This window comes from Mobula hypostoma, chromosome 20 (genome assembly GCF_963921235.1).
Source record: "Mobula hypostoma chromosome 20, sMobHyp1.1, whole genome shotgun sequence".
NCBI lineage: Eukaryota > Metazoa > Chordata > Chondrichthyes > Myliobatiformes > Myliobatidae > Mobula > Mobula hypostoma.
Window position 1 is genome coordinate 16,239,249 of NC_086116.1, and position 12,623 is coordinate 16,251,871.

The 12,623-nt window shown below is 39.6% G+C and overlaps 1 protein-coding gene across 5 annotated transcripts in view; it reads right to left on the reverse strand.

The window, feature by feature from the left end:
- The window catches only part of LOC134359345 (non-muscle caldesmon-like), a 247,289-nt gene that overhangs the window by 155,875 nt on the left and 78,791 nt on the right, over positions 1-12,623 (reverse strand). The window lies entirely within an intron of this gene.

A 12,623-nucleotide genomic window follows, 5' to 3' on the forward strand; every position in this document is an offset into this window, starting at 1 on the left:
TAATTAATGGAATGTTCTTTTGTCTGTTTGGACTTAGTTATTTCAAAGAGATTACAAATAAAGAATTTGCTTTTACATAGTGTCCATTACATCCAGTTTAGGTTATCCATGTGTATTGAGTCTTACTGTGCTCTAGTAAAGAAGTACAGTAAGGTCCCACAAACATCAATGTGATAATGAGGTGATCTGTTTAACTCAGTAAGATGATCACTTAACTAAGGGGCAGCACAGTAGCATAGTGGTTAGAGTAATCTAATACAGCAGTGATTACTGATTGGGGTTCAATATCTGTCAATCTCTGTAAGGAGTAAGTATGACCTTCCTATGACCATGTGAGTTTCCCCGGATGCTTTGGTTTCCTCCCACAGTCCAGAGATATATGGGCTAGTAAGTTGTGGGCATGCTGTGTTAGCACTAGAATATTGGCGACACTTACGTGCTGCCTAGCACATCCTCATTGATGCAAAGAGTGCATTTCACTGTATGTTGTAATGTACGTGTGACAAAGGAAGTAAATGTATAAAGCTAAAGACAAATAAAGCTAATTTATTTGTGGCTGAGGAGCAAATATTGTCAGGAACATTGGAAGCTCTGTGGCCTTCCTTTAAATAAAGCCAAGGGATTGTTTTACGTTTATCCCTGTAAGCAGAAGGGCTTGGTTTAGAGTAATCTCTGACATCGTTGCACATGTACAGTGCTACCCAGGACTGAGTGTTTGGGACCCTGTGGAAATTGAAACACAAGTGTTTATTATTCATTTTTGCAACCTGAGCATCTCTGCAGGGGCAGCACATCCAGAATGGTCTTTTGCAAAGTGGTGGTGAGCCGCCTTCTTGAACTTTTGTAGTCCTTCTGGTAGAGATACGCCCACTGCACAACTTCGAGGGATTGACCCAGTGACAATGAAGGAAAAAGCAATGTGTTTCCAAGGCAGCTTGTTGTGAGTTGGACAGTGTCCTGCAGGAGATGGTGCTCCAAAAATGCCAGAGGTAACACTGTACTCCTGAGTTGGACCATCTTTGTTGAGGTGAGTACTACTTTTATGTACATAGAGAAGTTACATTATATATTTATTACCTCCATTTATTACCCCTGTCACTGCACCTCACTGTAAAACAATTTAAATCACCTTTTTCATAATGCTGTTTACATTGTAGATACATGCCGGGCTGGCATTGATATATTTATGCACATTTTACTCCAAGGATATACGGTGTATTGGAAAGAGAGGTTAGTAGGCAGAGGGGGTGGTGTGGCCCTGTATATAAGAAATAATATTAAATCATTAGAAAGGGATGACATAGGACCTGAGGGTGTAGAGTCTGTATGGGTTGAGTTAAGAAATGACAAGGGCGAAAGGACCCTAATGGCAGTTGTATACAGGCCTCCAAACAGCAGCTGGGATGTGAATTACAATTTACAGCAGGAGATAGAAAAAGCGTGTCAGAAGGGCAATGTCATGATAATCGTTGGGGATTTTAACATGAAAGTGGATTGGAAAAACCAGGCTAGCACTGGACCTCAAGAGAGAGGAATTGTATAATGTCAAAGGGATGACTTTTTAGAACAGCTTGTTGTTGAGCCCACTAGGGGATCAGCTGTGCTTGACTGGGTGTTGTGCAATGATTCAGAGGTGATAAGAGAGCTTAAGGTTAAGGAACTCTTAGGGAATAGTGATCACAATATGAGCGAGTTCACTTTGAAACTTGAGAAGGAGAAACTAAGTTCCTATGTGTCTGTATTTCAGTGGAATAAAGGAAATTATAATGGATGAGAGGGGAGCTGGCCAAGGTTGACTGGAAAGTGACACCAGCAGGAAGGACAGCCGAGTGAGGGAAGTGCAAGACAGATATATTCAAAATAAGAAGAAATTTTCAAATGGAAGAAGGACACTACCGTGGATGACAAGAGCATTCAGAGCCAAAGTAAAAGGAAAAGAGAGGGGCATACAAGGAAGCCAGAGCTAGTGAGAAGACAGAGGATTGGGAAGTTTTAAAAAACTTGCAAAAGGGAACTAGGAAGGTCATTAGGAAGGAAAAGATGAACTATGAAAGGAAGCTGGTGACTAATATTAAAGATGTTACTAAAACCTTTTTTAAGTATATAAAGGGTAAAAGAGTTGAGGGTAGATATAGGACCAATAGAAAATGATGCTGGAGAAATTGTAATGAGAGACACAGAGATGGCAGAGGAAATGAATGTGTCTTTTGCATCGTCTCCACAGTGGAAGACATCTGCAGTATATTGGACATTCAAGAATGTCAGAAAAGTGAAGTTATGTGTAGTGAAAATTACGACTGAGAAGGTGCTCAGGAAGCTTAATGGTCTGAGGGTGGATAAATCTCCTTGACCTGATGGAATGCAGCCTCATGTTCTGAAGGAAGTTGCTGGAGAGATTGTGGAGGCATTAACAATGATCTTTTAAGAATCGATAGATTCTGGCATTGTACTGGATGACTGGAAAATTGCAAATGTTATTCTGCTATTTAAGGATGGAAGGCAGCAGAAAGGAAACTATAGACCTGTTAGCCTAACATCAGTGGTTGGGAAGTTGTTGGAATCGATTGTTAGGGATGGAATCACGGGGTACCTGGCAGCACATGACAAGATAGGCCTAAACCAGCATGGTTTCCTGAAGAAAGATCCTGCCCGCCTAAGCTTCTGCAATTTTTTGAGGAAATTGCAAGCAAGATAGACAAAGGAGATGCAGTTGATGTGGTGTACTTGGATTTTCAGAGGTCCTTTGACAAGGTGCTGCAACATGAGGCTGCCTAGCAAGATAAGAGCCCGTGGAATTACAGGGAAGTTACTAGCATGGGTGGAGCATTGGTTGATTGGCAGAAAACAGTGGGAGTAAAGGGAACCTATTCTAGCTGACTGCCAGTTATCAGACCAGTTCCACAGGGGTTGGTGTTGGGACCGTTGCTTTTTACGATGTATGTCAATGATTTGGACTATAGGATTAATGGATTTGTGGCTAAATTTGCCGATGATACAAAGAGAGATGGAGGAGCAGGTAGTGTTGAGGAAACAGAGAGCCTGCAGAGAGACTTGGATAGTTTAGGTGAATGGGCAAAGAAGTGGCAAATGAAATACAGTGTTGGAAAGTGTATGGTCCTGCATTTTGGTGGAAGAAATAAATGGACAAACTATTATTTAGATGGAAAGAGAAGTCAGAAATGTAGAGATACAAAAGAACTTGGGAGTACTTGTGCAGGATACCCTAAAGGTTAACCTCCAGGTTGAGTCGGTTGTGAAGAAGGTGAATGCAACGTTGGCATTCATTTCTAGAGGTATAGAATATAAGAGCAGGGATGTGATGTTGAGACTCTATAAGGCACTCATGAGACCACAACTGGAGTGTTGTGTGCAGTTTTGGGCTCCTTATTTCAGAAAGGATATACAGGTTGACCTTCACTAATCAGGCACCACTGGGACTTGAGGAGTGCTGGATTAGTGAAAATGCCAAATTACAGAAGGATCACATTAAGCATAATCAGTGCCGGATTATTGAAGAAACCAGATTACAGGTAGTCAGATTAGTGAAGGTCAACCTGTACTGATATTGGAGAGGGCTCAGAGAAGATTCACGAGAATGATTCCAGGAATGAAAGGGTTCTCGTATGAGGAACATCTGGCATCTCCTGGGTTGTATTCCCTGGAGTTCAGGAGAATGAGGGGAGATCTCAGAAATATTCCAAATGTTAAAAGGCCTGAACAGATTAGATATGGCAAAGTTATTTCCCATGGTAGGGGAGTCTAGGACAAGAGACCACAACTTCAGGATTGAAGGATGTCCATTTAGAACAGAGATGTGGAGAAATGACTTTAGTCAGCGGGTGGTAAATCTGTGAAATTTGTTGCCATGAGCAGCTGTGGAGGCCAAGTCATTGGGTGTATTTAAGGCAGAAATAGATAGGTTCTTGATTAACCAGGGCATCAAAAGGTATGGGGAGAGGCAGGGGAGAGGGGATGACTGGAAGAATTGAATCAGCCTATGATTGAAGTGGGGGAGCAGACTCAATGGGCTGAATGGCCTGCTTCTGCTCCTATATATTATGTTCTGTACATTAACCTCTAAATTTACTTTTATGTAATTCTTTATAATTGTTGAATAGTGTTGTTTTTGTTGCACGTCACGTCCTGACCAACACAATACAGCAAATTCTTAATAAATGTAAATTTACATTATATGGTGAATAAAGTTGATCCTTAATGTTCATTATTCTGCTTGAGCAGTTCATGTATATCCAAGATGCCAGACACCATTTAAATCCTGTTCTCAATAATTTTCATATGCTTTAAAATGATGATACTAACTGAGCTTTAAGTGACAATACATGTGGGGAATGGAAGAGGGATTAGCCAGAGATTTACACTCCTTCTCTCAGTTCTCGATATCCCTCTGAGGCTACCTAGGCATCTTTCTCTGGGCCAGTGAAACACAGCTCTATTGTTTTCATGTGAGTCGGTCTCTATCCCTCTACACATACAATATTCTGATTCAAATATTCGGTTTTTCATCATCTAATACATGGTAGACACGGACATAGAAGGATAGTGATGCCATCACAGATATTGATGCAGAAGATACATCAAATCACCATGAAGTGACTCTCCTAATATTAATTGCAGTCTCCTTGCTGTGGAAAGGAAATAAACAGTATGAATCTCACATTGGTTGGAGAGGGGATTGATATAGGTCAGTCATTGATGCTTCTAGAAATGTAGAGAAAATGGGAAGCTGAAGAGAATGGAAATTCCTGCAGAAATCCATTTGAGTTGAGTGAAGGAATGTTTAGGGGAGACATCAGAGACAATTGTTTCTTAAAAAAAACAATGTGGTATGTTCCTAGAATACACAATGGGGGCTGATGGTAGAGGCTGATAATACAGGGACATTTAAGAGACTCTTAAAACAGCTTCTTCCCCTCCGCCACTGTATTTCTGAACAGGTAACAAGCCCATGAACACTACACTCATTATTTTTCCCTCTCTTTTTGCACTACTTTAAAAAAATTTTTATTTATACTTATTGTAATTTATAGTTTTTATTATGTATTACAACGTACTGCTGCTGCAAAATGACAAAATTGATACACATGCCAGTGATATTACACCTAATTCTGATAGGCACATGGTTGTAAGAAAAAAAAGAGTTATGTGCTGTGTAGGTGGGTAGGGTTAGGTTGATCGTAGAGCAGGTTTATGTATGTCAGTACAACATTGTGGCTTGTGCTAGACTGTTGTATGTTCTATGTTCCCTCGAATAGTCTGATGGTGAAAGGCAGAATTCCTGCGAATATCGAGAGGTCAATAACTTCAGGGCTGAACAAAGGAAGTTAGGAGCTAGAGCAAGGGAGAGTATGAAAGTTGAGACACACTTCATGGTAATAAAGATTGGGTAGGGAGGCAATAGAGAAAATGCAAAATATGGGCTGGGTGAATGAAGGCAAAAAGAAAGACAGGTGCAGAGAAGAGTAGGTGAGGAGATAGTTCCTGTGAATTACAGTGGAATTAAAATTTACAGGCACAGAAAGTTGCTTTCATTTGTAGTGGAGCACCACACCCTACCATCAAAAAATATTGGAAAGTCGAGTGAAAACAAATGGAATTTGTCTTCCTCATGTTCAAACTGAAAATGGGATTTCAGTGAAGGAAGTGCCTGGTGGTCTTATAACCTCTCCAGGTAGATCTTTGGCTATGACTCAGAACTGAACATGGAAAATAGCAAGCTATACAGACTAAAATGGTCAAGAATTACCAGGAACAGCCACATCATTCATCCACTGCACATTTACCTGTATCAATGCGTAGAGTAATACAATATGGAAACAGTTCCTGGTGACCAAGGTATCCTTCTAAACCTTTTTGATCCAGGTACCTGTCCAAATGTCTTTTAAATGTTCTAAATGTATCTGCCTCTATCACTACCACTTTTTAGCTTGTTCCATATTAAATTAAATTAGATTAGATTATGAGGACACACAGTCCTCTTTTATTGTCATTTAGTAATGCATGCATTAAGTAATGATACAATGTTCCTCCAGAATGATATCACAGAAACACAAGACAAACCAAGACTAAAAAACTGACGAAAACCACATAATTATAACATATAGTTACAACAGTGCAAAGCAATACTGTAATTTGATAAAGAACAGACCATGGGCATGATAAAAAAAAAGTCATTTTATCCTATGGCCGCTAGTTTTAGACTCCACTGTGCTGAGAAAAAGAACTTACCTATGCCCTTCCTGATTTTATAAATCTCTAAGATTTGTAGAAAGGCAGTTCAGGGTATTTGTACAATGTATAATGCTGCAGTATCATCATTGTAAGAATCTGAAAACACAGTACAAGCACCACGTTCACAGCTCTTCAGTGCTCTACGGTTTCAGATTCCTTGAGTCCTACTTACTAGGAAACCAATAAAATATTTCCCAAGCATCCATAAAAAGTAATGTCAGTTTGGAATTGCAAGAGATCATTAAGGAGCCAAAGTAGAAAATGTATTTGCTACGCGAGTAATTCCTGATCCTGCTTTATGCAGACACTGGGAGCAGTCTCTGCAGCAAGCTACATTCCAAAGTGCTGGCAAGCGACATTTCATGACTACTAAAATTCACTAGAAGGTATCAGATTTAAATATAGTATTGAAGTTGTCTCCTAAACTTGTCTAATCAAAATGAAAGGTGAATTTGTTTTCTTACTTATTTTTACTTGGTACAGTCAACTCTTCTGTTACTCCACCCAATCTCAAAATTCTTTACTGACCTGCTTCCTCTTCATTTGGCTATACTCTGAAATAAAGTTAACCTTTCTCGCTTCCCACTGATCTGCTACACATCTTAAGTGCGTTGACCTCAAACATAGGAGTGCTTTATGAAACTGAACAATGATGACAATAAGTAGGAAAACAAGAGAACACCAGTCATCAGATCTTTAAAAGAATTCATTCGAGAACAGCATCTATTTCCTTTCTCAATACATAGTGCCAGGCAAGGACAGCAGGCGGAAGTGATATGTACTCGTATTGATATAACATGAAAACTCTGGATTGGAACAAGTGTCACAAATGCTTGCACACCTAGAGTGATGGAAGCATCAGTGATCTTCAAGTCGCCTCATATTTAGTGGGTTACAATGCCTGGTTTCAGTCTAATAATCTGGGATCACTGAATTAATCATAATCTCAAGAGGTTCTGCAGATGCTAGAAATCCAGAGTAACACACAGAAAAAAATGCTAAGACCCCAAACTTTGACTCTTTACTCCTTACCATAGATGTTGCCTAACCTGCTGAGTCCTCTAGCATTTAGAGCATGTTTCACAAAATTAATCAAAGCTTCCAGTCAAGAAGGCATCAAGCTGCAGTCTCTTTTGAGGTTGTGGCTCTGATTTAGTTGCTTTTAAAGTTTTTTTTTTAGGCTCATAGGGATGGGTTTTGGGGATAGAGAGGGACAGTAGGGGCCACTTGTTGTTATCGGCAATTCCTGGGTCAATATTGAGACTGAAGTTCAAAGGTTGATTGGAAGTCTGAAAGTTGAGATCAGAGCCCTGATTCAGCAAATCTCTGCAAGTCCTCTGGGGATGTTAAAGGCCCAGGGTCTGCAAGTCCACAAGTCCGCTGGAGTCTGATGGCCTGTCCTGCCTGGGTTTAGAGAACTGTGTATGGTGGTGGGATGGAGGGAGGAAGAGGGCATGCGTTGCTGTTGTTGCTTTGGAAATTCTCTCTCCTCCCCCTTCCAAATATATTCAGAAGATAAAAAAGCTTAAAACTATGCACCACTGGGTTCAAAAACAGTCATTACAAGACTCTTGAATGAATCTCCTATTTGACCTCACAATCTACCTCACCATGGCCCTCACACACTATTGTCTACCTGCACTCTACTTTCTCTGTATCTTTAACTCTAACACTATAATTTGCATTCTGTTATTACTTTTTCCTTGTACTACCTCAATGTACTTATGTTTTGAAAAGATCTGTGTGGACGGCTTGCAAAAGCTTTTTTTCCATTGTTTATTATTGTCACATGTACAAAATGCAAATTCCAGTTCCAATCAATAGTCAAGGAGAACTGCCACAGGTGAAGCATAGGTAAATTAGTCATGATCATAATGAATGTTAAGACAAGCCTGAGGGACCAAATGGCCTACTTCTGCTCCTATTTTTTCCTGTGTCCTTGAGCTAATATGTGATTAAGCAACGGGAGGAATCTCCTTCTGAACAGTTAACTTGTAGATAAGTTTCTTCATGCTGTTTTGTTGCAAATCTAATGTACATATTTATCTCCATTATCCACAAAGCTACACACCATGCTTTCTAGTGTAGTTCCAGATTATTATGGTCAGCCAGGAATATTATACCAAGTACTCTATTTCCTCAAAAACATGGAACATCAGCACTTTCACAAGGGCTCCTTTACCAAAACCTATTGTATGTTGCCACAACTGCAATCCTAGGGCAAGGACTGCTTTGTCAGTGATTCTCAAGGGGAATGTGGCAATAAGATTTCTACATGAAACTTCTTGGAACTGGAGCTAGAAGTGTTAGAATAGAAGTGTTACAATACTTCACACTTTGAAACCAACTATTAAATAAGGTAGATAAATCCAATGACACTCATTTGAAAACACTGAATTTCATTCTCTCTTATCAGCAAGTGGAGAGGTACTGGGATTAGCTAATACTGCAGACTTCCTTATGGTGGAAGAAGCCGTTAATTGCAAGCATATTCTTTTATGGACGAGGCATGTCAACTCTGTCCTTTACTGAACATGAAAAAGATTTCAATTTCTTAATATCTTACTGCTCATGAATGACATGAATTATCATTTTGCCTCAGCTTCTTACTGAATTAAGTACATATTGCTGTTATCATCATTAGATGCTATGTCATATGACATGGGCAATCATAGTCTCATGAGCATGACTGTTCTGGACAAATATTTCTGCTGAAGTGGTTCGGCATTGCCTTCTTCTGGTCAGTGTCCTTACAAGACAGATAAGCCCAGCCATGCTCAATCCTCCTCGGAGACTGTCTGCTTGACGTCAGTGGTCGCATAACCAGGAAGTGTGATATGGACCAGATGCTTATACGACTATCTACCACCGGCTCCCCTGGCTTCACATGAACCTAGTTTGGGGGATGGGGGAGAGGGGAAGTGGGTGCTGCACCTTGCTCAAGGGTGACCTGCAGGCTAGTAGAGGGAAGGAGCACCTTATACCTCCTTTGGTATCTCCACCCTGCCACTCAAACGTGTATTGCTGTATATTGCTGAATGAGTTCAATATTGTTGCGGCAATAAAAATAAATAGCATTACTGCATGATGCTTGGAAGAAGTTTAATCTAAAGAAAAATTCACTGCAGTCCTATTGGAAACATCCATGAATTACAATCCTAAAGACTGCTCTTCAGATTTTATTAAAGAAAGGCGTGAATTTCACAGAAGATGATTCTGTCAATTTTGAGGTGGAATCACTATTGTATGGTAGCAAATGCAGTATCCAATGTACATAGCAAGCTCTCAAGAGTGTCAAGATAATAATAAAAATGTTATCTGTTTCACTAATATTTGTTGAGGATTAAACAGTGGTTAAGATATTCAATAGAGAAGACAAGCTCTCAGTTTAGCAACTCGTCCTAATGATCACAGTGTTAGTGATACAGGCAGTTAGTTCTTCTCCAAGATATCTCTGGAGAGGAATTGAATCCATAATTTTCTGCATCAGAAAGCAAACGTGTTGCCAATTGGATAGAGTTGGAACAGGTCACATATAGTTATGATTCTCTGAAATGATTGATGAGTGAAAAAAATCACAGAATTATAATATAACTGCACTTAGGTCTGAAAGAAAAATCTCGTTATTGTTACTGTGTAAAATTAAATTGTGTTGTATATAGAAAAATAGGGTGTTTTTTCTCTTTTGATTATAAAGCATTGTTAATTAATGTATTTTTAAATATGATCTTTGCCTCAGATAGTAGTAAAATGAAATCTTAATATTTGAATATACTCATCTCATGAGTTCACGAGGCAATAAAAAAGAAACTTGTTATTTTGTTGGCCAACAACTTGCAGTACTTATTCACTTCATATTTATGACTGTGAGGCTAAGCATAACTCCAATGTCATGTTCAAATTTGCTGACAACACCATTGTCGTTGGATGAATCAAAGGTTGTGATGAATAGCATATAGGAGGATGGTTGAAAATCTGGATGAGTGGTGCCACAACAAGAACAACCTTTTACTCAATGCTAGCAAGACCAAGGAGCTGGTTATTGATTTCAGGAGGAGGAAACTGGAGGTCCACGAGCCAGTGCTCATTGGGCAATCAGAGACGGAGAGGATCAGCAACTTTAAACTCCTCGCTGTTATCATTTCAAAGGACCTGTCATGGGGCAAGCACGCAAGTGTAATTCCAAAGAAAGTTTGACAGAGCCTCTACTTCTTTAGACATTTGTGAAGATTCAGCATGAAAATGTAAAACTTTGACACACTTCTATAAATGCATGGTAGAGAGTATAATGACTGGCTACATCACAGCCTGGTACGGAAGCACTAAGCTATTTGAACAGAAAATCCTACCTGAAGTCATGGATACAGCCCAGTCTATCACCAGATAGAGCTCTACCTACCACTGAGCCCATCTACATGGAGCCTTACTGCAGAAAAGCAGCATCCATCATCAGAGACCCCGACCACCCAGGCTATGCTTTCTTCTCACTGTTGCCATCAGAAGGAAGATACTCCTCAACCATTAGGATCTTGAACCAGTGGGATAACCTCACTTGCCCCATCACTGAGCTGTTCCCACAACTTATGGACTCATTTTCAATAGTTCTTCCTCTGAAGTTCTTGATATCATTCATTCATTGTGTATTTATTCATTCGTACTTGTGGTTTGTTGTCTTTTGCACACTGCATGCCAGCCCTTTTGGGTGTGGTGTTCAATGATTCTTTATGAATATTGGATTTACTGCATATGGCCACAAAAAAATTAATCTCAGGGTTGGATCTGGTGATATATATGTACTTAGATAATTACTTTATCTTGAAATTTGTATTTTCCTGTAAGATTGTTGGTGAAGATAACTATAACACATGCTATTTTAGAAAACAGTGTCACATTAGGGAGTACTAGAAGGCATCAGAGTGACACGTTAAACTGAGAAGTTTTATGGTGAAGAGGATTAAAGTGAAAGAAATTAGAATGAATTACATTAAGTTAGAATAATGGAATTATGTGCTATGGTGGAGACTATTTTTAATGAAGTAATGGTCCATGAAACCATGGACGCTATCTCACTATTTTGCACTATTGTATATTATAGTATATTATCCATATTGTTCTGTACTGCTGCTGCAAAAACATAAATTTCATGAATTTGCATGAAAACTCTATGGCCACATTATTATGAAAAAAAGTGGAACCTGCTGCGGTCTTCTGCTGCTGTAGCCCATCCATTTCAACAAGGTTTGATACGTTGGGTGTTCACAGATGCTCTTCTGCATACCACCATTGTAATCCATGGTTATTTGAGGTACTGTCACCGCTCTGTCAGCTTGAACCAGTCTGGCCATTCTCCTCTGACTTCTCTCATTAACAAGGTGCTTTTGCCCTCAGAAATGCCACTCACTGGATGTATTATTTCTTTCTGATTATCACACCATTCTCCGTAAACTCTAGTGACTGCAGTGCGTGAAATTCCCAGGAAATCAGCAGATGATTCAAACCACACTGTTTGGCATCAACAATCATTCCATGGTCAAAGTCACTTACATCTTATTTCTTCCCCATTCTGATGTATTGTCTGAACAACAACTGAAACCTCTTGACCATGCCTGCATTCTTTTATACATTGAATTGCAGCAAGCCAACTTATTGGTTGATTAGATATTTACACTAAAGAGCAGGTGTATAAATTCCAAATAAATCATGAGATAATAAACCTCATTGTGATAGAACACTGAAAAATGCCAGTAAAGACTATTAACATAGAATAAATCTGTTAAATATATTGAAGCAAAGAGCACTAGTTGAACATCTCAACAATTTCTTTTTATGTCTGAGCTTGGGCAAAACATTGACTTGGACTCCAGTGTGGAGAAAAGAACCAATAGCTCTTTACTGACAATACTGATGAACATACTGTATAGGTAAGTGTATGGTGTATAGGTAGGTGTGTGGGTATGAAAATTGGCACTACAGGGAGATGGTTAACAATTAGGAATTTGTTGGCCTTTTATGTTGTTGGGCAGATTGACCCTTGATACTAGATAAGGGGAGAACAATATGTGACTCTGGTCTACCGGATAACGTGCCCGAGAGCAAGCTGAAAGTGCTGATCTGTGTAAAAGTAATTAATCACCTTGTCTCTAAAGAATGTTTTTTTTTTAACGTTGTTTGGTTATAAGATTAGTAGGATACATTGTCCATGAGGGTGAAAAGGGCATTTGTTACAGGTCACCCGACCGTGCTACTTGCAGGTATGGAGGATGTATATTGGCTTAACACATGGCCAGGACTTGGGTTGGCCTAAGCTGGGGTTGGGTAAGCATCGGATTGGATGCCTAGCCCCTTCCAGCTGGACTGGGAGGTGGCAATAGTAC